The sequence below is a fragment of the Macrobrachium rosenbergii genome, chromosome 55, assembly GCF_040412425.1.
Source record: "Macrobrachium rosenbergii isolate ZJJX-2024 chromosome 55, ASM4041242v1, whole genome shotgun sequence".
In the NCBI taxonomy this organism is placed as follows: domain Eukaryota; kingdom Metazoa; phylum Arthropoda; class Malacostraca; order Decapoda; family Palaemonidae; genus Macrobrachium; species Macrobrachium rosenbergii.
Genome location: NC_089795.1, coordinates 35990268 through 36017947, shown reverse-complemented (window position 1 = coordinate 36017947; position 27680 = coordinate 35990268). Strand labels below are relative to the sequence as shown.

At 34.9% G+C, this 27680-nt stretch overlaps 1 protein-coding gene across 3 annotated transcripts in view; it reads right to left on the bottom strand.

Annotated features, from left to right (window-relative positions):
• The window catches only part of sip3 (septin interacting protein 3), a 315555-nt gene extending 292153 nt beyond the window's left edge, over positions 1 to 23402 (bottom strand). For 2 of the 3 annotated variants that reach the window (XM_067099896.1, XM_067099899.1), the window contains exon 1: positions 22845 to 22933. The gene's annotated coding sequence lies outside the window, so the exon portion shown is untranslated. Of the gene's footprint in view, positions 1 to 22844; positions 22934 to 23266 lie in introns of those variants that run through there. The other variant, XM_067099897.1, reaches the window with a different exon arrangement.
• Between the last annotated feature and the right edge of the window lie 4278 nt (positions 23403 to 27680).

Here is a 27680-nt window from a genome sequence, read left to right as displayed (position 1 = left end):
TAAAATAGCCATTTGGCATATTCCCCCCCCCAACAACTAGACTTATTCGATGGAGCATATGTTTGAATGTGCATTATTTAGAGGCAGAAAGGAAGTTAGAGTGCCATTCCTGTATGGTTGAATAGGTCATAGATATTATAGAGATTGGGCAGCGTATGATAGCCAAGCAGTCTGTGACGTGCACTGCCTGGCGCCACCAACAATAGATTGATTATGTAAACAATGACCGCAACTCACTCCAACCTAATAAACCCTGTACTCTTTAAAACGTGTTTCTCGGCTGTCCTTCAAGACTGTTAAATGATTTTTACACCATTTACTAAATACAATGTGTACTGTATATGCAGATATAAAATATTTAATTTTGCTGGTATATTTTTTTTTCTACATTGCCATAAAGTTTTGCAGATATGGCAACGTTACAACATTATGATCTTGCTGCATTGACAGCCAATTTTCTCCAAGCAGTCTTAAAGATTGGTAAATAACTTTGCAGCATTTACCAAGGACAAATGTGAAATAAAAATATTAATTGTCTATGCAGATGCTATAAAAAAGTTGACAATTGTGACATTCCTTCTTTACCATAAATTTACAGTTTTACTCTCCTCAATTGATTCTCTCAAAAGTTGTACCCTGGGGTGCCCTAGACAAGTATTGGGGTTCTGCAAAGATTTCATGAATTTTGTCTTTCTTTCATCTCAATACATTTACAGTTTTACTTCTGAGGCAGAACACACACATATATTATATGTCTATTATTCATGGGTCATAACTATATAGGCAGAGAATATATATATATATAGTATGCTGAAATAACTGTCTAGTTTCCATGGATAATAATTTTATTCATTAAAATAAAAAGTTATTTCACCGATTGCATAATCAGGTGTGATAATGATTACATTAGGGTGCCATCACCAAAAAAAAAAAAAAAAAAAAATTATTCATTAGAGCAGAACTAATTATATCCTTTAACGCTGCCAATATCTGACAACAGTCTGTAAAATAATTGTCTTCTCTTAGGTGTTCCCAAATAAGCTTTCCATAGGCATAATCATATCATTGATAGCCTAGGTTTAATAGACCTAACAGCCAATATTCAATAGTTGTACAGTTTCTGGATTTTAAAATTTACTGTACCTGATACGTGTGGGGATGCAATTAGTATTGTAGTTTACAGGACTGTATAAATCTTGCCGTTGCCAGGACTGATGCCTAAGTGGTTGCCGTTTCTGGTTACTAGACTAAATCTATTTTGGTAGCCAATTGTTAGCCTCTTAACATATTCTGGGCTTGAGTCTGTTGCAGAAACTTAGCTCATGCATACCAGGTTTGAAAAATATACTTTTGGCAAAATGTTTGTTGCATATGTGTGATCCATCGTTTGGCTCTTTATCCTTCTGCAGTTTCTAACTTCGAGTAGGTATCGGTCTTGGTCTTTGTTCTTTTCAGGAAATCTTAAACAGAAATTACAAAAATCAGTCCTGAAATCTCTGTCACATATTATTAATAACAGACTTCCTACATGACCTGCAGACATTTTCAGGAATTATTTGAACCTACGGGTTACTCACTGATCTTACAAGAGAAACTGTTTATTTAATTTACAGTATACATGTAATTACATTCTGCATTAATTCATATTCATACAGCTGTGATTTAGGGGAACGTACACTGTACGTGCTGTACAGACTCAGATCAAAGCATCTGAACCATGACACAAAACCTATTTGTACAGCTTCAAGTGCAATTATTACCAGGAGGCACATATTACTGCTATGGAACATGTCACAGTCATACTGACCTGTCACAGTCATACTGATCTGTAATTCAACATACTTATTCACACTGTACAAGTTTCACTAGCCTGTAAGAATAACTTAGACTTTCATAACTACTAAGACTTGAGCTGTATTTCATAGTCTGTGGAGAGGGACAGAGAAACTCAGCATTTCTGAAGGCTATGCCAATTTAAGCTACCTTTGCTAAGCTATGGTAGGCTACCCTTGGTTATTTGATGATCACCCCTGGTAGACTAGCTGGTTGGTAAAGTTTACTTGTAGACTAGCTAGTTGGTAAAGTTTACTTTTAAAGCTATAATGTAGTTTGAATTTGAAGTACCATTTAGGGTAAAAATGATAGTGGTAAAATTAACGAATACTACCTTTAAGCATTCTAGCAGACCAAATTCAGCTGATTCCTCTGCATATCAGGAGGTTTGAGAACTTATTAATAACATGGTACATAACATTATACCACTTCATAAACACTTAAAACTGTACATTGTAGTACTAGTAGTAGGGAAAATTGTCAGACTTAACCATGGGCTGACTAACCCTACATGCTAATTTATTAGTCTATATGAATTTAATGACAAATAGGCTTTAATAAAAAGCTTATAAAAACAGTGAAAATGTCTATCACTTGTGAAGTCATTCCTTGTTCTTTTGTGATCCTGTTTCTGTATGTAACAACAGTTGTTGGCCCGACACTGGGTGCCAGAGGTGGCTCTGTTGTTGCTGATCTGCCCAGTTGCTGCCATTGCTGCCGCTGCCATATCTCTGAGAATCAACGCATAGCAATGGTGCCTTACTTGCATGCGACAGTTACATGACTTTCCAATCTCTCTCTCTATATCTGTGGGTATATCCCTTTAGGCAAGGTTTAGAAGGAAGGAGGAATACAGAATTTTGGTCAAAGGCCAAGCGCTGGGACCTATGAGGTCATTCTGCACTGAAAAGGAAATTGAGAGTAGAAAGGTCTTAATGGTGTAACAGGAGGAAAACCTCACAGTAGCCCTATGAAACAATGTTAGGAGGAGGCAGAAAGTAAGATGGAAGAAAGAGAATATGAATGAAGGTACAGCAAACGGAATGAAAGGGGTTGCAACTAGGGGCCAAAGGGATGCTGCAAAGAACCTTAAGCAATGACTACAGTGCACTGCGTGTGTTGCACTGACGGCACTAACCCCCTACGGGAGCAAGGTTTAGCAGGAATTGTGGGTTTCAAGGGAACTGTGGGGCCTTGCCCCTTCCCCCAGCCAGGCAGGATGCAGCAACCTAGGTTAAGTTAGGGAAGGTTATAGTTATCTATGCAATTGCAACACTGGAGTGTATCAGGGGCAGGCTTAAAAGCAGGGGATGTTAAAAACTAAAATTTAGGGGCATTACTTAATATAGCTACACTAAGGCAATGTTAAAATAATCCAAAAAACTTACTACTGCATTTGACTGTCAGGATATATACAGTGCAATCACCAAAAAGTCAGAGACTTGCTGGATAAAGTATCTCTAATATTCTATGAACCACTGGAAGACACATCTGGTAAGGAATTTTGCACCATATAATAAGTTTGAGTTGGCTAAATAATATATATTATGATGATTAAGGGTAGTATTCCCTGTAAGAATATCCGCAAATTTGATGGGCCATAGTAGGCTACATGTACTCTGTATTTAGTCGCAATACATTCATTACAGGTTATGTTACCCCTAGGCTAAGTTGGCTGGGGAATTCCATATTGTGCCACTGAGTAAACTGTATGTTCTTGTAGTTACCAGGGTACAGCAGTCGGTAAAATTTTATAAGTTGCCAATAGGACTCCAGCCAGCCACTTTTGCATGAAAACCCATTTTGGGTTTTTCATGCAGAAATGGCCAGAAAATGATTGAGCACTAAGAGAACCCAAAAATATCAACATAACGTACCCTAGGGGTGTTCACTGGCTACAATTTTGCCGTATTAGCTATGGGGGAGAGGGGTGGTATTCTTACCTTAGCCTGTAAGTCCCCATTTGATTCATTTTTAATTTGTCATTTGCGCATAGGTTTATGGGGTTCAAAAGAACGAGAATGAAGAGCTCTTTTCAAAAATGTGGGTTAGAATTTCATACCGTGTATTGGCTAACAAAGAATTCAGTAACCATGTGACATATTAACCTATCGTTATCCTAAGGTTTGTTTGTTTTACAAAGTTGGGAAAACCATTTGTTCTTGCATCTTCCTTTCAAAGTTTAGGTTTCTGGAATGGGAAAACAAAAATGAATGAATGAAAAGCTAATGGTCTTGAAGAAATACTTATGACTGAATTACAGGGAAGATGTCAACAAAGTGATCCATTCGAAAACCTGAACCAAACCAACAAAAGCAGCTTACACTAAGATAGCTGCCATTTATGCCCTTGAATAAAATTTCCTAGTTTTCTTGAATACTTATTTTTGATGTATTTCCCAGTTTCTATGAAAAATACGTTGATGTGATTGTTTTGCTCCACAGAAGAAGTTTTTTATTATATTAACTATAGCAATGAGTTTGTATAAATTAGTACATTAATAGTTTTAAAGTAGTAAAAACAGTTTTTCATTAAATTTAAATTAAATTTTATCCATCTCTATAAAATTAAATGACGTCTGATTGCAGTGTTGTCAAACTTCTTCTTGTGGAGAAATATGTGTTATTTTCTTATTTGTAAGGGCACATGCCAGTAGTTTGCTTGCCTTCTGGACGAAACCCAAATTTTTTTTTTTTTGTATGTTGGGTTACGATTAAACAAACTTAATGTTTTTGTTTTAGTTGATGGTTTGTTACGTAACCCTGTAGTTTTGTAGATGTGACAATGCTATCCAATATACTCCTCCCGAGTTTTCTTCCAGGGTGAGAACATGAAGCTCTGCCTGTTTGGCAGCAAACCCAGAAAGGCAAGTTGTAGAAGAAATTCTCGTAAAATCCAGCCCCATCACCTCGTGAACTGTCGTCGTCATTGCAGTAATTTCTTCATAAGAATATTCTGAAATCCCCCTTTTTTTGGCCATTTATGTTTTCCTCTATCGAAGTAACGTAACGTTTTGTCAATTTTGCAGTAATATGTTAATGTTTTCTTGCTTCTTAATGTAACTTGATGATTGTTGTGTCCTTTAAATATTAATTATATGTGTTAAACTTTTTTAAATGCGTATTTTAGAACCGTGTGGCATCACCAAAAAGAATTGGTGCAGGAAATATAGTTGATTGTTTCTCAACTGCACTTTGTTGGAAAGAATATAATGTTTCTTGACTTCATGGTACATTTAAGTAAGTTAGTAAACTCCTCAGCACTGTAACTTGGTCTCATTCAAAGCTAGGCAGGAGGGCTTAAGGTTGAATGAAATCGTACCGAATGTGGGCCTAAAACTTTAAAGTTTCACCACATTCTTTGCTAGTTATAGTAGTACTTTGCTTTGGTCCTTCGAACGAACCGGATGCCATAACGATTCACAAAGGAATTTTTGGATGTTAAAGATAATTTACGATAAAGTTCACGTTGGTGATGGATGGCTATAAAGTCATTTTAGTGTAGCTGGCACGTGTCCAAAGTTATTTGGTGAGCAGGGTAGGTATTGAATTACTTGGAGTGTTTTGCCAAGTAATCTATTGTTTATGGAACATTATTGTTCGTATTTAGTGAATCACTCTGTGAAGAAATTCTTGTTGAATCATTTGAACTTAGGTTTTCGTGACCAGATTTATTTTGTGAAGTGATGATTTTGAAGTGTTTTGCCAAGTAATCTATTGTTTATGGAACATTATTGTTTGTATTTAGTGATTACTCTGTGAAGAAATTCTTGTTGAATTTCATAGTCATTTTGAACTTAGGTTTTCGTGACCAGATGTATTTTGTGAAGTGATGAAGAGCACGTGGTCAAATTATCTATCATTCAGTGAATGTTATTCGACCTATGAATAAGATTAGTTATATTTTCAATCAGGTTTAGATAATTTGCCATACATTTTTGATATTTGAGCAAGTTTCTTATTGATCCATTAACAAGAAAATGGATTCCAAGATTAGGTAGTTATTGAAAGGGAAATTATTTCCTTACAAGATTTGCTTGATGAGACAGATAACTGCATTGGTGATACTGATACACCAAAATCGACCCTTGTAATGTATGAACGTTGTCTTATTGAGGGTCTACGACGTTTTGAAGATAGTTGGTCACAGAATGTGACGATTATTTCACAGGATAGTGAATATGATAGTTTATGTAGAAGTTATAGAGCAATAACTAGATGTGTAAGGAAAGCTATTGCTACTGCACAGAAAACTATGAGCGAGATTGACACGGGAGATATAAATCAACAGCCCGCTTTGCCTCCTCCTTCGGCTCCCATTAACCCTCTCCCTCCCCCTAAACTCCCAGCAATTAAGATACCTGAATTTAGCGGTGGGGAAGAACAATGGCTTGCATTTTGGGATATATTTAACAGTTTAGTTCACGATCGTATGGATATTTCCAATGTGATTAAGTTTTCTACCTCAGAGCTAGTTTAAAGGATAACGCCTTTAAAGCCATAGAAGGTTTGCCTGTCACTAATGCCAATTATTCAGTAGCTATTCAGACCCTTGAGGAGAAGTATGATAATAAGGACAAATTGGAAACGACTTATGTCCAAATTAACGCATTTAGTCCTCCCAGTCATGCAATAGAGGATTTGAACACGTTCAAATTGGAATATGAGAAGATTATCTTACAAATGAAGACATTGAATTTAGATGTAGAGGCCATGAACCCCATTTTCTCTAGTATAATATGCAGAAATTATCACCTGAAACACGTAAGGCTATAGCTAATAAACATAATAGTATGTCTCTTGATTTTAAAGCAAATTTCCTCAGGTTTGAAATATGTTTGTGAATTAATGGAATTTTGTTACGAAGGTGAGAATTCTAATAAGAGAAAACGTGATCAGGTAACTATTCTAAAGTGATTCCTCAAATGTGCAAAATGCAGAGAGCACAAAGTAACAGTAAGCCTAGTAATAGTAGTTTTACCATAATTGTGTGTTTTTGCTCATCGAACCATGCCTCTGATTGTAAGACTTTCTGGAAGCCATTGATAGTAGAAGGGACAGAGTTAAATATTTAAGATTGTGCTTTGCTTGCCTCAAGGAGGTCATTTTATTCTCTGAATGCCAAAACAAACCGAAATGTAATATATGTGATGGGCCTCATTACCCGATGATTTGTAAGAAAACAGAAAACCCTGTTAATCCTGCTCCACCAAAGTTGAGTGTAAATAGTACTAATGTTAGTAAGTCAAATGTTAATTCTGGGAAATCTCATAATGATTCTAAAGGTGCTGTAAGTAAAGGTGATTCCCCAGTAGTTATGACTGCTTCTTTGGGTATTGATCATTCTCAGACTAATAAGAGTTCTGTTTCGACTGCTCTTCCTACTGCTAATGTAATTGTGTCAGGAATGGACATCGCTCCTTTGGGAGAGCACTCTTTGATTCTGGTGCACAAAGAACGTTTATTGCAAAGGAATTAGCTCATAAGCTTAGTCTACCGTCCATAGCAACAGTAGCCTTAAAGGTAAAACCATTTGGCAGTGATGCCATGGAAGTTAATTGTAATATAGTAAGAGTTGTGGTGAGACTAGGTAAGATTCGTACTGTCATTAATGCCATTGCATTCGATAGAGTTAATTCAGAATTTATTCTCCAGGTTTAAGTAAGTCAGCTGCGTTCTTGACGAGTAAAGGCATAAAATTAGCAGATAATGATTTAAATTCAGATGAAGTGAATGGTATAGAATTGGTCATTGGAGCTGATTACTATGGAAAATTCATTCACAACAGTCAAATTTGCTCTGGAATACAGATATTGAATAGTTCTGGTGGTGCACTAATTTTTGGACCTCTTCCTAGTTGGTCTTATGACAATGTAGAATCTAATGAGATTACTACATCAAATGTATGTTGTTCAAGAATAGAAGTAGAGGAAATCCCTATTAATTCTTGTTGTGAAGTTAGAAAATTATGGGATTTAGAAAGTGTTGGTATCCGTCAATCTGAAATTAGTCCTGAAGAAAGAGAATCAGTTAAGTGTTTTAAGGATAAAGTAAAAAGGGTTGACAATAAGTATGAAGTGTCCTTACCATTTAAAGATGAAAATAGACCGCCTGTCAACTATAGAATAGCCATTGGTCAATTAAATTCCTCGCTACATAGATTCGAATCTGACCCCTCCTTGTATGCTCATTATGATAAGATTATCCAAGATTACGTTCAGTCTGGGTTTATAGAATTAATTCCCTCAGGCTCCCCTATTATAGGGCATTATTTACCCCACCATGCTGTATTGAAGGATTCAGAAACAACTCCCATTCGAATAGTTTTTAATGCTTCTTCCAAGGCTAAAGGAGAACTTTCCTTAAATGATTGTTTATTAACTGGTCCCTCATTAACTACTAAACTTTTTGATGCCCTGTTGAGTTTCCGTACAAACCCAGTAGCTGTGATTTCAGATATCAGTAAAGCCTTTTTAAGGATAGGCATTTCACCTGACTGTCGTGATTATTGCAGATTTCTATGGATAACTGATCCCTCCGATTTGAAGTCTACTGTAACTTACCGGTTTTGTGTAGTTTGTTTTGGAGCTACATGCTCCCCTTTCTCTTGCAGCAAACCCTTTTGCATCATTTATCTTTACATGATAATCCCCTTGCATCATCTCTGATGAAGAATTTCTATGTAGACAATTTTAGTAAAACTTACAAGGATGTGTCAGTCTTGATGGATGAGTATCCAGTAATAAATGAGATTCTTGAAGATGCTAATATGCCTCTACAAGAATGGGTCAGTAATGATTCAGAGTTTAACAGAACCATAGATGTTATCAAAGAAAGAGTGAACGTTTTGGGTTTAGAGTGGTATCTAACACAAGATGAGATGTCACTGAAGGAAGTAAATTGTGAGTATAAAGGACCTTTAACCAAGCGAAAGGTCTTATCAGTAATAGCTCGAATGTTTGATCCTCTAGGATTATTGTCACCAATACAGGTGAGAGGTAAATATTTTCTTAAATGTTTGTGGAGTAACTACGGGTGGGATGACCCTTTGCCAGAATCATTATGTTCAAGGTTTGATGAAATTTGCAAGTGTATTAGAAATGTAGAAAGTTTAAAGTTTCCTAGGTTTGTTGTACATCCTGAAGGTTCCCACTTACATGTATTTTGTGATGCTTCTAACAAGGCATATGGAGCTGCTGCCTATGTGATTGATTTCAAGAGAAGTGTAAGCAATTTACTGGTCAGTAAGTGTAAAGTTGCACCAAACCCTAAACAGACTATTCCGCGTTTGGAATTGACAGCCTTGTCCTTGGGTGCGAAACTTGCTGGAAGATTAATGCAGAATGATGATTTGAGATTGAGTTCTTGCACTCTCTGGAGTGACTCCATGGTTTCTATTTGTTGGGTGAAGAACAATAATAGTAAAATTCCCTATGTACGAAACAGAGTCACTGAAATTAATGAATTCAAGTTTCCGCTACGGTATACCCCCTCTAAGGATAATCCAGCTGATATTCTATCCAGAGGTAGTACTAGTAAAGATTTAGCGCAAAATTCCTTATGGTGGAATGGCCTAAATGGCTTTTAACTGGTGATTATCCCCAATCTTTAGCTACAGAAACTGTGCATGTTAATGAAATTCTTTCAGAACCTAAGTTTGTTAACCCTCCAACCCCATTAATTGACATCCCACGTTACAGTAATTTAAGTAAGCTTAAACGTATCATGAGGTCAATATTGCTTTTTCTTAATAAATGCAGTAAAGGTTCTAAGTTTGTTGTTAACGAAATGAAAGCACTTGTCCTCCTTGAACAGAAGCAACATTTTCTACTACCAGAATGTACCTCTGTGATAAGAATTCACATGGAGTGTCCATGGATATTAAGAATTTCTGTAATCAGTTGAACTTATTTGTTGATGAGGAAAATCTAATTAGGTCTCAGGGTCGCATGAAAAACGCTTCCATGTCTTATGATACTCAGTGCCCAATGTTATTGCCTTCCAGAAGTTATTTAACAGTGTTGATAGTTGAACATTTGCATAGACATCATCACCATTGTGGTGTCAATTCTGTACTGGTATTGTTGAGAGAAACTTTTGGGTACCGAAAGCACGACAAGTTATCAAATCAATTCTATCAAAGTGTGTTTTGTGTCAGAAGTTAACTAAGAAATGGTTGTGTTTGCCTCCTCCTCCACCATTACCCACAGAAAGAGTGAGATATGATAGATCTTTTCCAATCAGTAGGAGTTGATTATACTGGTGCTATTAATGTTTTTGATCATGAGACTGGCTTGGAGGAGAAGGTCTTTATATGTCTATTTACCTGTACTACGAGCAGGGCAGTTCATTTTGAATTGACTCCCTCCATGTTACTTTATGGGCGAAATATTTGTATTTCCCCTCCTCTTAACAATTCAGCAACTGATGACCCAGATTTCATGAGTTCAAGTGATCTTAGAGAACAATATTTTAGATTATCATCAGTGCTAAGAAAATTTGAGAACTCTTGGAAAAGAGACTATTTAGTGTCCTTGAGAGAGAGACATTTTAATTCTAGTGATTATCTCTGCAAATGTGAAAGTTGGGGACATAGTGATGGTAGACTTAGATGATCATCTGGGAAAGGCTATAGATCCCTCCTCTCATTGGGTAAGGTTACCCAGCTGTTTCCATCGTCTGATGGTGTGATTAGGTCTGTAGAAGTGAGAGTGAATAATAAACTATACATGAGATCAATCACAAAGCTCGTACTTCTGGAATTACCCGAGAGGAATTTGATAGTGTCGTAACTCAGGAGCCAGATAGTGTGCCTCTGAGTGGTACTAGACCTCGGCGTGCAGCAGCAATCCGCTGTGATCAAGAGAGAAAGGATTTAATTTCTATGGATGTACTCTAAAATGTATATTTGATTTAAATTTTTGATGTGTTAAGATGGTCACAGCTGCATAGCGTTATTCAATTGAATTCGCTCCTGGGTGCAGTTATGATTACTTCTAATTATGATTCTTTCTTGGGGAGAATGTCAAAAAAATTGCCATTTATTCCCCTTTAATAAAATTTCCTAGTTTTCTTGAATACTTATTTTGATGTATTTCCCAGTTTCTGTGAAAAATACGTTGATGTGATTGTTTTGCTCCACAGAAGAAGTTTTTTATTATATTAACTATAGCAATGAGTTTGTATAAATTAGTACATTAATATTTAAAGTAGTAAAACACCTTTTTCGCAAATTTTATCCATCTCTATAAAATTAAATGACGTCTGATTGCAGTGTTGTCAAACTTCTTCCTGTGGAGAATGTATATGTTATTTTCTTGTTGTAAGGGCACATGCCAGTAGTTTAAGCTTGCCTTCTGGACGAAACCCCTTTTTTTTTTTGTATGTTGGGTTACGATTAAACAACTTAATGTTTGTGTTTTAGTTGATGGTTTGTTACGTAACCCTGTAGTTTTGTAGATGTGACAACTGTGCTATCAATATACTCCTCCCGAGTTTTCTTCCAGGGTGAGAACATGAAGCTCTGCCTGTTTCGCAGCAAACTCCAGAAAGGCAAGTTGTAGAAGAAGTTCTCGTAAAATCCAGCCCCGTCACCTCGTGAACTGTCGTCGTCATTGCAGTAATTCCTTCATAAGAATATTCTGAAATCCCCCTTTTCTTGCCATTTATGTTTTCCTCTATCGAAGTAACGTAACGTTTTTGTCAATTTTTGCAGTAATATGTTAATGTTTTCTTGCTTCTTAATGTAACTTGGATGATTGTTGTGTCCTTTAAATATTAATTATATGTGTTAAACTTTTTAAATGCGTATTTGTGAACCCGTGTGGCATCACCCAAAAAGAATTGGTGCAGGAAATATAGTTGATTGTTTCTCAACTGCACTTTGTTGGAAAGAATATAATGTTTCTTGACTTCATGGTACATTCAAGTAAGTTAGTAAACTCCTCAGCACTGTAACTTGGTCTCATTCAAAGCTAGGGCAGGAGGGCTTAAGGTTGAATGAAATCGTACCGAATGTGGGCCTAAAACTTTAAAGTTTCACCACATATGTGAAGTAAAATTGTTCTTAAAAGATAAAAAAAAAAAAAACTGTCGAATCGATAGGTAGAGACTCTCTTCCTTCTTATTTTCTCAAAGACTATTTTTCCTTTACACGATCCGATAAATTTTACCATAGAGAAATTTTTTATATGTTCAAAACTAAGTTCTACTTAGTATAAGATCTAACAGATGCAGCATACTATCAAACTGGTAGTTTGAGGGCATAGGTCTAGCCTAGGCTACCAAACTTCATTTTCTCGCTATCACCAATCTATAAGGAATTTTGTTTGATGAAAACATAAATTAAACCAGGATCTGGTAAGAATATGAAAAATACAACTATTTTTACTTTGAATCGAACTATCGATGTTGTTTTATATTGGGGTTGCCATACGTCCGGATTTTCCCGGGGCGAATTTTAAAATTTCTACAAATGTCTGGAATTTCAGCTTTTATACAAATAAACAAAAAACAAAGATAATTAAATAAAATAAAAATAACAACAATGACGACGACGACAACAACAATCTGTCAAGCGTTACCAACTCGGCTGCTATAGCTGTACTCACTGTTAGCTAACGTTGCTAAAATAATCTGATTTTTTTCTCTCTTATCAGTGTACACTTTATTCATATCAGCAATGTTGTGGCAAAATAAAAGAAGAGTAAATGGTTGTTGCACACAGTTTTCGGTATTTCTTATTACGTAATGAGTTTTAGCATTTTATAAAATGTAGCAACAGTAGTTAGCAACATTCGCTTTGATTGCGTGTATAATACACGCGATCAAAGCGAATGTTGCTAACTACTGTTGCTACATTTTAACTGAAATACCAAATTCGGATGCTGTGGAGCCTTCTGTTAAATATTTGGTAGATAGATAAGGGGCTAGAAGTTGACGACGTAAAATGCTTCGATCAAGTGTTGGTGTTGGTAAAGAGTTACAACAGTGATGAAGAATTCAATAAATTGTCAGCACATGAAAAATGGACCAAATACTTTGAAAAATCAAAGAATATTGAATGTCATTCACAATTGCTAAGAATTGCTCAGTTTTTCTTTGCTGTAGCATCCCACAATGAGAATGTAGAGCGAATATTTTCACTAGTAAAATTCAGTGGACAAAAGAGAGGAATGAGTTGAATGTTGCTACAATGAAGGGTCTCTTTCTTGACATTACAATACAACTTCCATGAGACATCATGCAGTGACTTCTACAACTACATAAGATTCAATAAAGTTCTCCTGAAAAGTATCAGATCTTCTGAAAAATATGGATGGGTACATGCCACACAACATGCAGCCACAGACATAATGAGCAAAGAAGACTAACTAGATTAAGATTAAATAGAAATTCAAGATAATCAGCCCTATGTTAAGGTCAGTTTTTTTTATTCTATCATACACACGCGTGCACATCAGTGATAGATCATACAAACTGCATTTTTTTTTTAATTAGGGAAAGGTGGGGGGGGGCGGTTTAAGAGGGAAGCGTCCTGTGTTTTGACTGTTCAGATATGGCAACCCTATTTTATACGGCTTATTTACGCCGACCTGAAATACTCCCACCTAGTGTGACATTTCTGAATTGCGTTGAGAAACCAAGTTCGATCACATGCATTTTGTTAAACAACTCTAATGTTATCCTTAAATGTTTAAAATCGGAAACAATTGATAGCATAGACAGTGTCATACAGACCTGCTACTGCAAAGAATTCTTCGTGACGGACAAAACGTCATCAGGACGGTCACGGCTTCTTATGCATGACAGTAACATGTTTAAAAGACGAGACCAGTGACGCTCGTTTTCCGTTTCAAAACTTCCTCCGTTTTCTTCCTAAGGTAAACAAAGGTCAGTATTGAATACTCAATGGTATGTATATTCGGAGTGATGAAAAATGACAAATACAAGGTTTTAAGTATTTTTTTTTATTTCTTGTAGACAAATCTTAGTAGCTTAATGCGAATGAGAATCATTAGTTGTATTGGTTTCTTTGTGGTTCAGTAATTTTATCACACTCATAGGAAATAATAAAAGTGAAGGTAAAATTGACCTCAGTTTCATCATCGTCGGACATGTTCTTGGGTATCATTTCATAGAAGAATAAATTATCTTGTAATTTAATGCAAGACTGATATTGACTCTATTTTAAAATTATACATACATGAAAATGTAAATAATTTTTCTTACGCAGTTTATATCGGTTTATAAACACACAATACGGTACGAAATTTTAATTAAAAGAAATTTGTCCTACGTGTAAGCAGAATGTAGGTCTACTACGAGCCATTTAATGACCTGTGGTATAGCACTTATGACTGGTCATATATATATATATATATATATATATATATATATATATATATATATATATATATATATATATATATATGTGTGTGTGTGTGTGTGTATATATGTACACACATATACTGTAATATATGTATGTATGTATAAGTATATATATACATATATATAATATATATATATAACATATATAACATATATATATATAATAATATATATATATATATATATATATATATATATATATATATATATATATATATAAAGTTATCAACTGCTTATCATCCAGGCTCAAGGAGCCTTGGAAATATTCCACCAGACATTGAAAAGTGTGTTAGCTAAGTATTGTTATGAGTCAGGAAAAGAATGGGATGATGGTTTACCCTTGATGTTGTTTGAAGTTAGGAATGGGATGTTCACCTAATCAGATGATTTTTGGTAGAGACGTGAGAGGTCCATTGAAGACTCTTGCAGAAAATTTGGAAGAAAATCAAGAGAAAATCCAAGGAAAATATTTGAAGAATCTGAGGAAAAGGTTAAGAGAAATTAGAAAATTCTCTTTAGAAAATCTAAAAATAAGAGAAAATGTAAAGGAGATATGATGCTAAGACTAAGCTAAGAAGTTTTAGTGTAGGATAGCAAGTTCTAGTGTCCTTACCAGTGAAAAGATTTCCCCTTTCCAATAAGTTTCAAGGTCCCTATAGGATAATAGAGAAGTTAAATGATCGAAGTTATGTGACTGAAACACCAGGAAGAAAGAAACGACAGAGGAAGATACATGAGGATCTTTTGAAACCTTACCTTTCAGAGACTAAAACTGAAACAATGTAAAAAACACAGACAACTTCATCTACAGAGGACGATGATGGCTACGAATTGGGAGCTGAAAGCAAGATGAACAATTCTTCCATATTGGAAAATTTGGAGGATAAATTAAAACATCTGAGCGTTGAGCAAAGTGGTGAATTAAGTGAGGTGATTAGAAGTTTCCCTGAAATTTTTGCGATGTGGCATACCGATCTGACAAAGCATGAGATAAAGATCAGAGAAGATGGAAAACCTTTTAAACAAAGAGCATATCGCTTATCACCTTTTCATCGAGATGTTTTGAAGAAAGAAGTGGAGTATTTGTTGCAGCATGGATTAGCAGAACCCAGTTCAAGTCATTACAGCTCCCCAAGTGTGTTAGTGAAGAAACCCGATGGCTCATTTAGGATGTGTACTGATTATAGGAAACTGAATTCTATAAATGTGGCTGACAGTTATCCCTTGCCTCTTATTGATCAATTACTTTATAATACTGGGCAAGCCAAATTTGTTTCCGAGATAGATTTGTTGAAAGGATATTATCAAATTCCCTTAGATGAGAATGCTAAATTGCTGTCAGCTTTCATTACTCCTTTTGAACTGTATCAACACACTGTTGTGCTGTTTGGTCTGATGAATGTACCTACAACATTCCAACAAGTGATGGATCAACTGATAGGATCCATAGAAGGAGTTGGTGTATACCTTGGTGACATTGTGATTTACTCTAATACATGGGAAGAACATCTGAAGATTTTAGGGAAAGTGTTCAAGAAACTACGGGAAGCAGGACTAACAATCAACTTACAAAAAAACTGAGTTTGGAAAGGCAACTGTTCAGTATCTGGGATTTGAGGTAGGAAAAGGCCTTCTCGCTCCCGTTGATGCTAATGTAGAAGGAATCCATAAGGCTACCCCCCCCCCCTACTACCAGGAAACAACTACAAAGATTTTTGGGCATGGCTGGATTTTATCATTGATACTGTCCAAATTTCTCAGTCCCAGTAGCTCCCCTGACTGATTTTGTAACCATACTGTGTAAAAATAGAGGACATTTTTGGAAAAGACATTGTAATTGCAGATTATGTATCCCGTTGTGAATAGCTGGATTCAAACCCGGGATAATTAATCTTCTGGGGGAGGAATTTCATGATGTTCCCTTGTAAAATGTGTATCTTTCCATAGTTTTGATATATTTACCATTCTGGTTATCATGTGTTCTGTGTAATGATAATAATTGTTGAAATATTGTACGTAGTATAGATCTCAAAAGAGTTGGTGATTTGGATGACTTAACAGCATGGTTTAGAATTAATAATACTTTTTAATAATAACGTAGTATGTGATCGCTCATTTTGTCTCCCAGCAACATGTGTTCTGTACTCATGATATTGTATGTCGTGTTTTGATTCATTTGTCATTGCAAAAGATAACATGTTAACAAGCGAGGGAATGGCAGTCGAGTTGTATAAGGTTTTGTCTCATATGTGAAAAAGATGAATGATTTAGCAATGTTTCATGTACTGTTCTGAAAACCGACTTTGGTTCTTCGTCTTGTTTTGAAAGCGTGCCATCTGTGACTAGCCAGCTGCCGTCTGTTTTGATCGTGTTGAGATTTCGTTAAGAGCCTCGTCTCATACGATTTTCTGCTCAAGTCATGTATGCCTTTTTGAGAGTAAATGCACGTCTCGGTCGATTACAGCATGTTTTGTAAGAGTACATTGCCCTGATCATGTGTTGTTCTAACGCGCTAGTTGGACCCAAAATGTTTTGCTCTGGTAATGACGTCATCTGATTGTTTCATTTCTTGCTGGAATCCTAAAGTTTGTTAATTCTGATTTTAGAGACCATTCGTGTGGTTCCCTCTCTCTCTCTTTCTTCAAAAGAGAGAAATTATTAACATAAAATATTTGTGTGGTCACTGGTGTTTATCTTAACTGTTGAGATCTGAATGTAGGAAAAGTGTGTAACGGTACCTATCAGAAGTGTGTTTTGTGAATCTCAAGCAGTTGCATTTCGGGTGATTTTGTGAATATAAAGAGAATTTTGTCTGTGAAAATGCATATATAATAATTTTTTATATCTCAAAGCTTTATTATAATTAAGATTTGATTCACATTACTTCAGAATGTCCAGGGTAAGAAACGTCCCAAAAGCTGATCAGTCTTTTCAATAGAGATAATTTCTGTGATTGACATCTTCAACAAAAAAGATGAAAAGAAGAAATTCTCTCTTATGCAAGAAGATGGTAATGAATCAGTCAACATAAATCATTCCTAATGATGGCGTTTTTCATTAACAAAAAAAAAAGTGACTTGAGAAGTAAAGAAAGAAAGAAAGAAAGACAAATAAAGAGACAATTTTTTTAATTGAACACTTATAAAAATTTTTTTCAAATTTTCTTTTCTCATTCGATCTGCAAAGGGACTTTTTTTTCTCTCTCTCTCTCTCTCTCTCTCTCTCTCTCTCTCTCTCAATTCTCTCTCTCTCTCTCTCTCTCTCTCGGGGACGGAGAACAGACAGACAAAGGAAAACTGGGGAGGAATTTATTAATGTGTCTTTATGGAGGCATAAAATTCGGAAGCGGGGGGAAGGAAGAGGGTCAGGGCATGTTCCTTCAGGTCCTACAAGGACCCTTTCGATGCAAATCTCACGAATGGCCCAATTTTCTTCTGTTTTGGCCGTATTTCTCGTTATATTTTCTTTCCTTCCGATTCATACCCTAATCCAATCTCTGTGATTGGGTCGACATTATTTACAATGGCTTTTGATTCTCTCTCTCTTTTCTCTCTCTCTCTCTCTCTCTCTCTCTCTCTCTTCTCTGGACTCTCTCTCTCCGCCTTCGATAAAAGGGGATGGCGAGCAGCTGTAATAAAATTGCGCTCGTCTTTTGTAGTTCAATATGATAATAATATATTATCCCTTCCAAGTGCAATCCTGCACAGTCCATTACTTGATAAACTGGGTTATGTATTAGTAAATGCAAGTCGAGGACCTCTGCCGCTCATTGAAACAGACAGACAGACACACACACACACACACACATATATATTATATATATATATATATATATATATATATATATATATATATATATATATATATATATATATATATATATATATGAAACAAGGACACCCAGAACAGTTTTAAGAAGTAGACAGACTACAGACAGTGTGAAGTGATGGTTGATCTATTCACGGAAAATAAGAGATGTACACTCGGTAAGGAAAGTGAGGATACAGTTTTCATTAGATTTCGTTCATAGAATTTTAATTTTTTTCTTACAGAAAACACATAATCTCGGTAAATTTACTCTAGAATATGAAAATGCAATGCAAATTATATCATATATATGTTAAATCCGCAAAACAAAAAGTTCAGATACTTAAAAACACCATGCATGTCCGAAGTAATCAGAATTTTTCAGGTGACTTCGTTCATAGAGATCTAAAAGATAGTGTGTGGATATCTCGGCGTAGTACTGTTTATCAGAACGGCAATATTTACTCGTTTTCCATTATGAACAGGCTTATTATTGCATCGTCATACGAGGTAATGATAATTTCTTTAATTTTTACAAATTCATATTTATATTTCACGGTGTTAAAAGTCAGCTGGAATTAATGACAGCAAATGTTGTGACAGCTAGGGTAAGTTGACCAAATCTATTTAAATCCGCAAGAGCATTCTCTATGATGTGAGGAGCAGCGCGATAACTTTGGCGGGAAAACACAAATAACTGGATGTTTCTTGATGTTGCCATAGTTTCTCTCTCTCTCTCTCTCTCTCTCTCTCTCTCTCTCTAAATTGTTAAAACATACTATACAAATGTAGTATCGCTCAATCTCTAAAAGAAAAAATAATGAAATGAGTAGCTCCACATATACGCCTAGAATGCAAAGCACTCTCTCTCTCTCTCTCTCAGTAACATTGCATTCGTTCCTTTATTGTTCCCCACGTTTTTCAGGTTGGACATTGCTCATTATGGAAGATCGCTTTTTCCGATTATGCAAGCATTCCGTTCATTGTGGTGTCATAAATTCATTTGTTCAAGGTTACTTGATAGGTTATGTCGAAAAAATGTTTATAATAATTTTGCTCAGAACTGTCGCTGCAAATTACAACTTGAACGAATACTGTAAAGCTTACTACTGCATTTAAGTATCAATGATTTCAGAACCGTAGAATATGATTGAAAGATATAGGAGGTCAAGCAAAAAACAAACACAATAAGACTGAAGCTCCTCCCCTTTCTAAAGTTGCCAGATGTCGCATTATTGAGCAACATATGTCCGAAGATTTTAAAAAACTGTATCCTAACTTTCCTTGCCGAGTGTACAGTCACTCAAAAATGTTTTGCAACATGTTCCAGAAGTTTTCGTTCATCCAACAGTAATTTGTTCTTTTGATATTTACAAGGAAATGTAATTTTCTTATTTGACTTTGGTTATTAATCATACGCTTAACAATATAAAGAAGAATAGTGAGTGAAAAATTCAGATTACGAAAAATGACGAAACATTTTGAAAAATTTCACTTCAGATGATTGGGCAAAAGAGTCAAAGAAGAAACTATACTTCGAATCCAGATAAAAGCTTATTGGCTAATAAAATAATATTGAATAATCATCAATGAAATTATATATAAATAAAGAAAGAAAGAATTCGACCATTATTGTTGTCAAAAACAAAAAAGAAAAAATCTCATAACGTTGTATGTTATTGTGTGACTCCACATTCGGGCAGGAAAGTTAAACTAAACTGTCTCGTCACTTGCATCGAGAAGATGGGCAACAGACTCAGCCGCACCACAATCATTAGCTTGCATAAGACTAATATCTCTATTGTAGATATTGCTCGGCAGCTTAGCGTAAATAAAACAACCGTGTATAGAGGGATACAACAACAGAGAGAACGAGGAAATATGATAAATTCATTGTAAAAAGTGGAGGACGACCCCATTGTTGCACTACTGTTAAGGATCATCATCGGATGATCACTGAAGGAGCTCTGCCTAACTCCCCTGACAACCAGTGTTGCTATAAAGAGAGAGCATTACGCTTTCCCTTCAAGTTGCTGCTCAGACCATCCATAACAGGCTACATGAGACCAAGATATTAAATTTTCATCATATTCCTGCCAAGAAACACTTCATATCAGCGAAACACAAAGAATAGAGGCTAGGGTTTGCATTATAATATAATCCAGTGGCCGATGATTTCTGTAAGAGTCAAATTTTTGCGATGAAGGAGAATTCTCCACTGATGAGCAGGGTGGTCTTCTTCACTGCTGGCATTTAGCATTAACTGAATTAATGTTGAACTTCTTGCTAATTTTAATTCTTTAGAAACTTAGATAATAAGAAATACAAAAATAAAAGTTATATTTTGTTGATTTTATCTTATCTGATATATATATATATATATATATCATATATATATATATATATATATATATATAATATATATATAAACAGGAAATGGTTAATTGATGATAAACCAATTTGATAACTCATTCATTTCAATTTCACATCAAAGAGTGAAACTCTGTCCCCGTCAGGTTTTATCTATGAGTCATTCAGTTTGCAGCTTTTCAAGAGGCTAACGAGTCATCACCTGAGATATACTGTTCCTTAACTTCCTTCCCTTCTTTTCTCCCTTTGCTCTCACAGAGCTGAGCTTTAATGTGGGCATAGTATTGCCGGTCTCAGTCTCTGAGCTTTAAAAAAATAAGCAACAGCTAGGCACTTACTTTGAGGGAGCGCTTGTAATTTACAGGCTTTCTCTGCTGTTTAAGCAATAAACGTGAGACATATGGTTAACTATTTTTGGTTAATTAGGTGTTTGGTTACCTATGACCCTTCAATGGACAATAGGAAAGCAAAATATACTAAACAACGCTCCTGAAACTTCTCCCGGGGACGAGATGCCATAGTCTGCTGAATGGTCATTAGTAATATCATTTGCCTTTAAGATATTGGTAAGGATTAGAGCAAAAAGTGTTTCTTTTAAATATTAGCAATTAACTCTGCCGTGAATCGTCACAGGACATTCTCGGGTTATTTTGCCCAACTCTTCTTTTGACATGCACAACAGCTAGGTCCACAGGTTTATCATGTACATGATGGAGAGTATTAATGACAGTAGTATTTAGTAGTACCAGTAATGGTGCAAGTGATACTGGTGATAGCAGTAGTGATGATACTAATTACAGTTACAGTGACAGTAGCGTTAGTGATACTAGCAGTCATAATAGTGTTAATGACAGCAGCAGTTATATATTTTCCATTTGTATATGTTTTGGTAATGGTACTGATGGTAGTTTTAAAGGTGTTAGCTTATGTTTCACTAGTAGCGGAGGTACTGCTGTTGATAGTGTACGTATATAGCAATTACCATTACTAGTACTGCTTTCATTACTACCACTTACTACTTAGATTTAACCAGCCTTGTGCTGGCACTGGCTCTTGCTCTACAGAAACTCGTATATTACCACATGATAAGAAGAATGTCGAGTCCGCGAGACAAGCTAAGGTGTGCATCCAAGAGATCAGGCAAAACAAACGAATTATTTATGTCCATTTCAGGATTACAGCAAGATGAAAAAATACTGTAAAAATTTATATATGTTCATGTACCCTATCCAGTCTCTATAAAAGCAAGCATAGTTCCCTGAAAGTATCATTTGAAAATTTTTACCAAAGCAAAAAAATTTATATATCTTTCCAAGGAAATTTTAGCAACAATTTCAATATATATATTTGATTATTCACAAGAATTATATATAAATATATATATATATATATATATATATATATATATATATATATATATATATATATATATATATATATATATATATATATAATATATATATACACCTTATTCACTAATGGATGACAATATTGTATCTGTTCAAAGTAAAGCCCGGATGTCAATCACGCAAATACTTAGTGATGCTTAGTGCACTCTCAATAGATTCTTGATATACCTGAAATAACATGATTTTTAAAGCTTGCTTGCTATTTTAAAGTTTAACACATCAACGGAAGAAAGTTAATTTCTGTATGATTAGACCTAGTACTAGTTTTAGTATATAGCCTACCTGTATTCAGAAGCTATGTATAATTACTTTATATTTCACTTTCATGTATGCTAAATGTCATTATTAATTATGTATGATTGCAACATGCAGAAATTTATGTCATTAATAATCACCAATAGACTAATGCAAATACTCATCCTAGACTGTCGAGTCATTAGGCCTACATAACTGGTATGCAATTATTGTTATGTTCTAAATAAGATTTTGCACTACCTAGAAATAAATAGATTTCCTCAACTTGACCATATCAACGACAGAAGTATATTTCGTTTCGAGTTACGATTAGACCTAGTGTAGCTATACTCTGACTACGACGGCATGAGATTCATGAGATTCGAACAAGGCCATATTAATTAATGTACGTACACCATAACCTCCTCAATTTACTCACGTTTATTTTCAAAGGACCCCTTTCAAGAAATCTTACTGCGTAAAGATACGGTAGGCCTACACATTTCATCCATGCTAAATTCCATTACTAATATTGTGTTCGTACAAAAAGTAAAAAATGCTCAACATGATGTCGTTGTCAATCGCTAACGAGTGATTTTCTCAGAACCGAATTGAACCGAAAAGTTTAACTGATATTTCACTAGAATTCACACAAGCGCCACACGACTTGAAACTCAAAAATCTTATTCACAAAGTACCTGTTCAAGTTTGAGACATCACGTAAATTTATTCCATTATTAATGATGTTTCATAAAGGCTTATTAATGAATGGGTTAAATATATGAAAGTACGATTGCCTTACCTCATAGAGGTAGGATATCTGGGAAATCGGCCACAGACAAAGTTTCTGCCTCGTCAAATTTTCAGCCACTCTCTCAGGCAGTCAGTTAGTGAATGGCCCAATTCCAAATGTAATTCATTATCAATAAACCATTCACAAATGGAGAAACGGTTAAAAAACTCAAATACAAAATTTTGGTATAAGAATTTCATTCTACAAATGCTATTTTCCTTTTTTGCCATGTGAATATACATGGCGGAAAAAATTTTCCGTCATCATCCGTTTTCGGACGAATTTCCTCCAAAATCCAGCACTGAGTGCGACATTTCTGAATTGCGTTGAGAAACCAATTTCGATCAAATGCGTTTGTTGAACAGCTCTAATGTTGTCCTTAAATGTTCAAAATCGGAAACAATTGATAGCATAGACAGTATCATACAGACCTGTTACTGCAAAGAGTTCATCATGACGGATAAAACACATCAGGACGGTCACGGTGTTCTTATGCGCGACGGTAACGTTTAAAAGACGAGACTTCTTGACACGACCATTGTGTGACCTATAGGCCTACTTATCAATGAGCATTTTTAATACGAGCAAAATCTTTCTTACCTTGTGTGGCATACATAATATTAAGTAAGAGCTCCGCTTCGGTATTACTTTGGAAATTGATTTTTCCTATAGACTTTTGGTTGCTTATTAAGAATTTTTCGTTATTTTTCGTCGGTCGACTGGAAATAACTTGTAATTAACCCTTTGATTACGGCCGAGATGAGACCTCACACTTACCACAATCCGGAGGGTTTTCAGACGGTAGTCACCCGTAGCATGCTACCAGACGCACGAAATCGTAAACAATCATTGTAATAGCGTTTGTATTTGTTGTTTTGCTGCAAATTAACCTGTTTTATTTATATGATAATATTGTGATAGTAGCGATCCGTGATATAGATATTATGTAATTAATGTAACAACACAAATAAATAAACATAGGATAAGTACTATATATCGGGGTTTAGTGTTGCCAGAGGTATAAGCACTGCACTGATTGAGGATGACAGTCTTTTTTTTTGTCATTTTCTCTAATTCTGTTTGAATCCGTAAAGGACAGCTACATCACAGTTGTGTATTATAGTTAAAAATTATTTGTATATTCGTCAGAAAACTAATCATAAAGAATGTTCATCATTTTTATGGTTCCGCTTACTATTCCACTAGCTGGGCAAAAAAAAAAATGAGAGAGAGAGAGAGAGAGAGAGAGAGAGAGAGAGAGAGAGAGAGAGAGAGAGAGAGAGAGGCGTGACAGAATAAAAATTTTTACCTATGATTTATTCCTTCTAATTGTACATCAATAACATTGGAAGTAAGTAGACACAATCACAATATTGGTTGCAATATTAACCACATTTCTGGGTAATATTTTTATCAATGATCAAGCACCCAGCTGACAAGGGATACGCAATCTAGAAATTCAGATGAATTCTGCAGTGTTTGAAAAATGGTTTAAAACCCAGCTTCTTCCCAATATAGGGCCATCTGCCATCATAGTGTTGGATAACGCTTCTTATCATTCAGTTCGAATTAATAAACCTCCGACAATGTCTGCCAAAAGGATGAAGTTAAAGACTGGCTAATAAAAAATTAGTAAAGTTGCAAAGACATTCATGTAAAAGAAAATGATTACGTGATTGACAGACTGGCAAGAGATCATGGACATAGTGGTTAGGCTGCCTACATATCACTGCCAGTATAATGCAACAGAACTGATATGGGCGCAGGTGAAATCATACGTGGCAAAGAAGAATCATTTTAAAAAAATCAGACCTGCTTCCTTTGGTCAAAGAAGCAATTGAATCCATATCTTCTGACAACTGGGCTAATGATGTGAGACATGCCGAAGATATAAAAGAGATGACGCTTCAAGAGATGTTTGCATTGATAAATATATAGATTCTTTTGTTATCGATGTAGCATCCTCTGACGAGGATTCTTCATAAGTAATGTCTCCTCATACTTCGATTGTAAATAAATTTATTGCTTTCCCTTGTTGTGTGATATCCTGTTGAACACTGAAATTGAAATAAATTGAAATATAGATCTGTTTTTCGACAGAAAGTGGCAGAAATATCTTTAAAAATCTACATATAACAGAAATGCCACAGCAGTGATGAGTATCATATGACAGTGCTTTAAAAGCACAGGTAAATCTAATACTGTATAAATGTGTAATATATATATATATATATATATATATATATATATATATATATATATATATATATATATATATAATTGTGATATAGTTTTGAGCTTTTGAATTGCTTTCTTTCGTGCATGCCGTAATCCGTCTTTACCTCCTTGCTGTATCAAGGTTGAATTTTTCACTGTACAGCTATAAAATAGCTCATAATAAACATTCTTTAAATATTGTTACACCCTATATATATATATAATATATATATATATATATATATATATATATATATATATATATATATATATATATATATAGTGTAACAATATTTAAAGAATATTTATTATGAGCTATTTTATAGCTGCACAGTGAAAATTCAACCTTGATACAGCAAGGAGGTAAAGACGGATCACGGCATACACGAAAGAAAACAATTCAAAAGCTCAAAACTATATCACAATTATATGACTTCGATAACAGCAAAGGAACAGTAATAAAAACTATAGTAGATGACGTAACTCAAGAACATTGCTCAGTACAGCATCCAAATAAACAAAACTGAAAATGAAAGCACATCTAGGTTTCCAAATTTCTTGCATCTATCATTTTCATATATTGAATTTTTTTTTTTATCTAAAATTTAAGTGGGACAACAAAACTTCATTCAGAACTTTCTATTATAGTACACGTGCTTGATAACAGGCGCAAACAATGAGAGCTTGAAGTCAGAAGGTTAATGGTCAGTTTAAGAGGGGCAAAGTCTCTTCCTAAAACGGTCGTACTATAGTAACCCCCCCCCGCCTTTCTTGTTTACTTGCTAACCTTGTTTACTCTTATTCAGTTTTCATCCTCTGGACTTTACTACTGAAGGTAATCTATTTCTTGTTTTGTCATTGTCATTTTTCAATCTTTAAAGCATTTTAATTTTGTAAGCTCTGTTGTCAGTTTTAATTAGTGTTTTTGTATCTTTTTAGCCAGAAAAGATGGGATATGGGTGATCCTGAAGCGCACCTATTAATAAATATATCAATGATGAGCTGACTGTTCTTCCTATCCGTACTCCTACTATATATATGCATATATGTATATATGTATATATATATATATATATATATATATATATATATATATATATATATATATATGTATTTATATATATATATGTATATATATATATATATATATATATATATCTTTCTATCTATGCATCTATCTCTGTGTCTAACTATCTGTTAATACACACACTAACACACATATATGTATATATACGTATATATTAACTTTATCACATACACAATTGTTCTGTGCATTAACTAAATTACTAAAAGGACCTCATTCAAACTGGATGGTATCTATAGATACCATGCAGTTTGAATGAGGTCCTTTAGTATATATATATATATATATATATATATATATATATATATATATATATATATATATATATATATATATACATCACGAAGGAAGCAGTAGGGAAAGGCATCCTCATCATCTGCAGTTTATTTTCAATGCCGACGTTTCGCGACGAATTCCAAGTCGCATTTTAAAGGCTATAAAATATAATATAATTTGCGAACATCAATAACAAATTAATGCAATGGCAACAGCTCTTTATGTAGTAAAAATATTTAAAACAAAACACCTCATTCCAAGACAAGTCAATAATGAGTAAAAGGAGTTCACTAAAATCTTAAAACAACCTACCTATATGAAAGAAAGAACAAGACTAACATAAATAAGTACAAACAGAGTGAGGAAAACCAGTTGCCCAAACTAGGCTATAAACAATTTCACTGAGGACGATTGAGTATTTAACGACGGCACAGTCTTCCTGATGATTATGGATTCTAGGATGGTTAAGTCGTTGTTGTTCTGCACTCGGCCTAGGATGGAAAAATCCTTGCTGTCAATATAAGTTTTACATAATTTTGAATGATTTCGTATATTTGATTGCTCAGGATTAGATAACCTGCTACCTGTTCTATGACTTATGCCCCTGTGGGAATCTATGCGGACCTTCAACAGCCTCCTCGTGCATCCCACATATGTATATCCCGTGATCACATCCCGGGCAAGTGTACTTGTAAACAACGCTGGACGAAAACAGAGGACTGAGCCGGTCTTTGACTCTGAACAGAGACCCTATTGTAAAGGGATTTTTCGGGATGATTTTCAGGTTTAAAGCTGGAAAACTCTTTTGCATAATGGCTGTGCATTTTCTCCTAAAAGTATCATCATGCACGAAAGGGAAACTTGCATACATCTTTAGTTTCGGCACAGTCGATTCAGGTGTTGCCGAGTCATTTTCTGTAGTAGCAGTTTATTTAGGGATCTGAAAAAAAGTCGTGATGGAAAACAATTATTATTGAAATATTTCACTAAAAAGGATATCTCATCGTGGAAACTCTTCCAGTTTGACGAGTGGGTGTAAAGCCCTATGGAGGAGGGTTAAAATAGAGTTCAGTTTCAAATGAAAGAAACACGAACTATAAAAATTCATTCCCAAACCAGTAAATGTATTTTTTCTATACACACCTGTGTAAAAACCTGAGTCACCTCTGGAAATAATAAGATCAAGGAAGGGGAGTTTGTTATTTACCTCCTTCTCCATAGCGAACCTTATGTTTGGATGTTGTCGGATGACGAACTCCAGAAAGGAC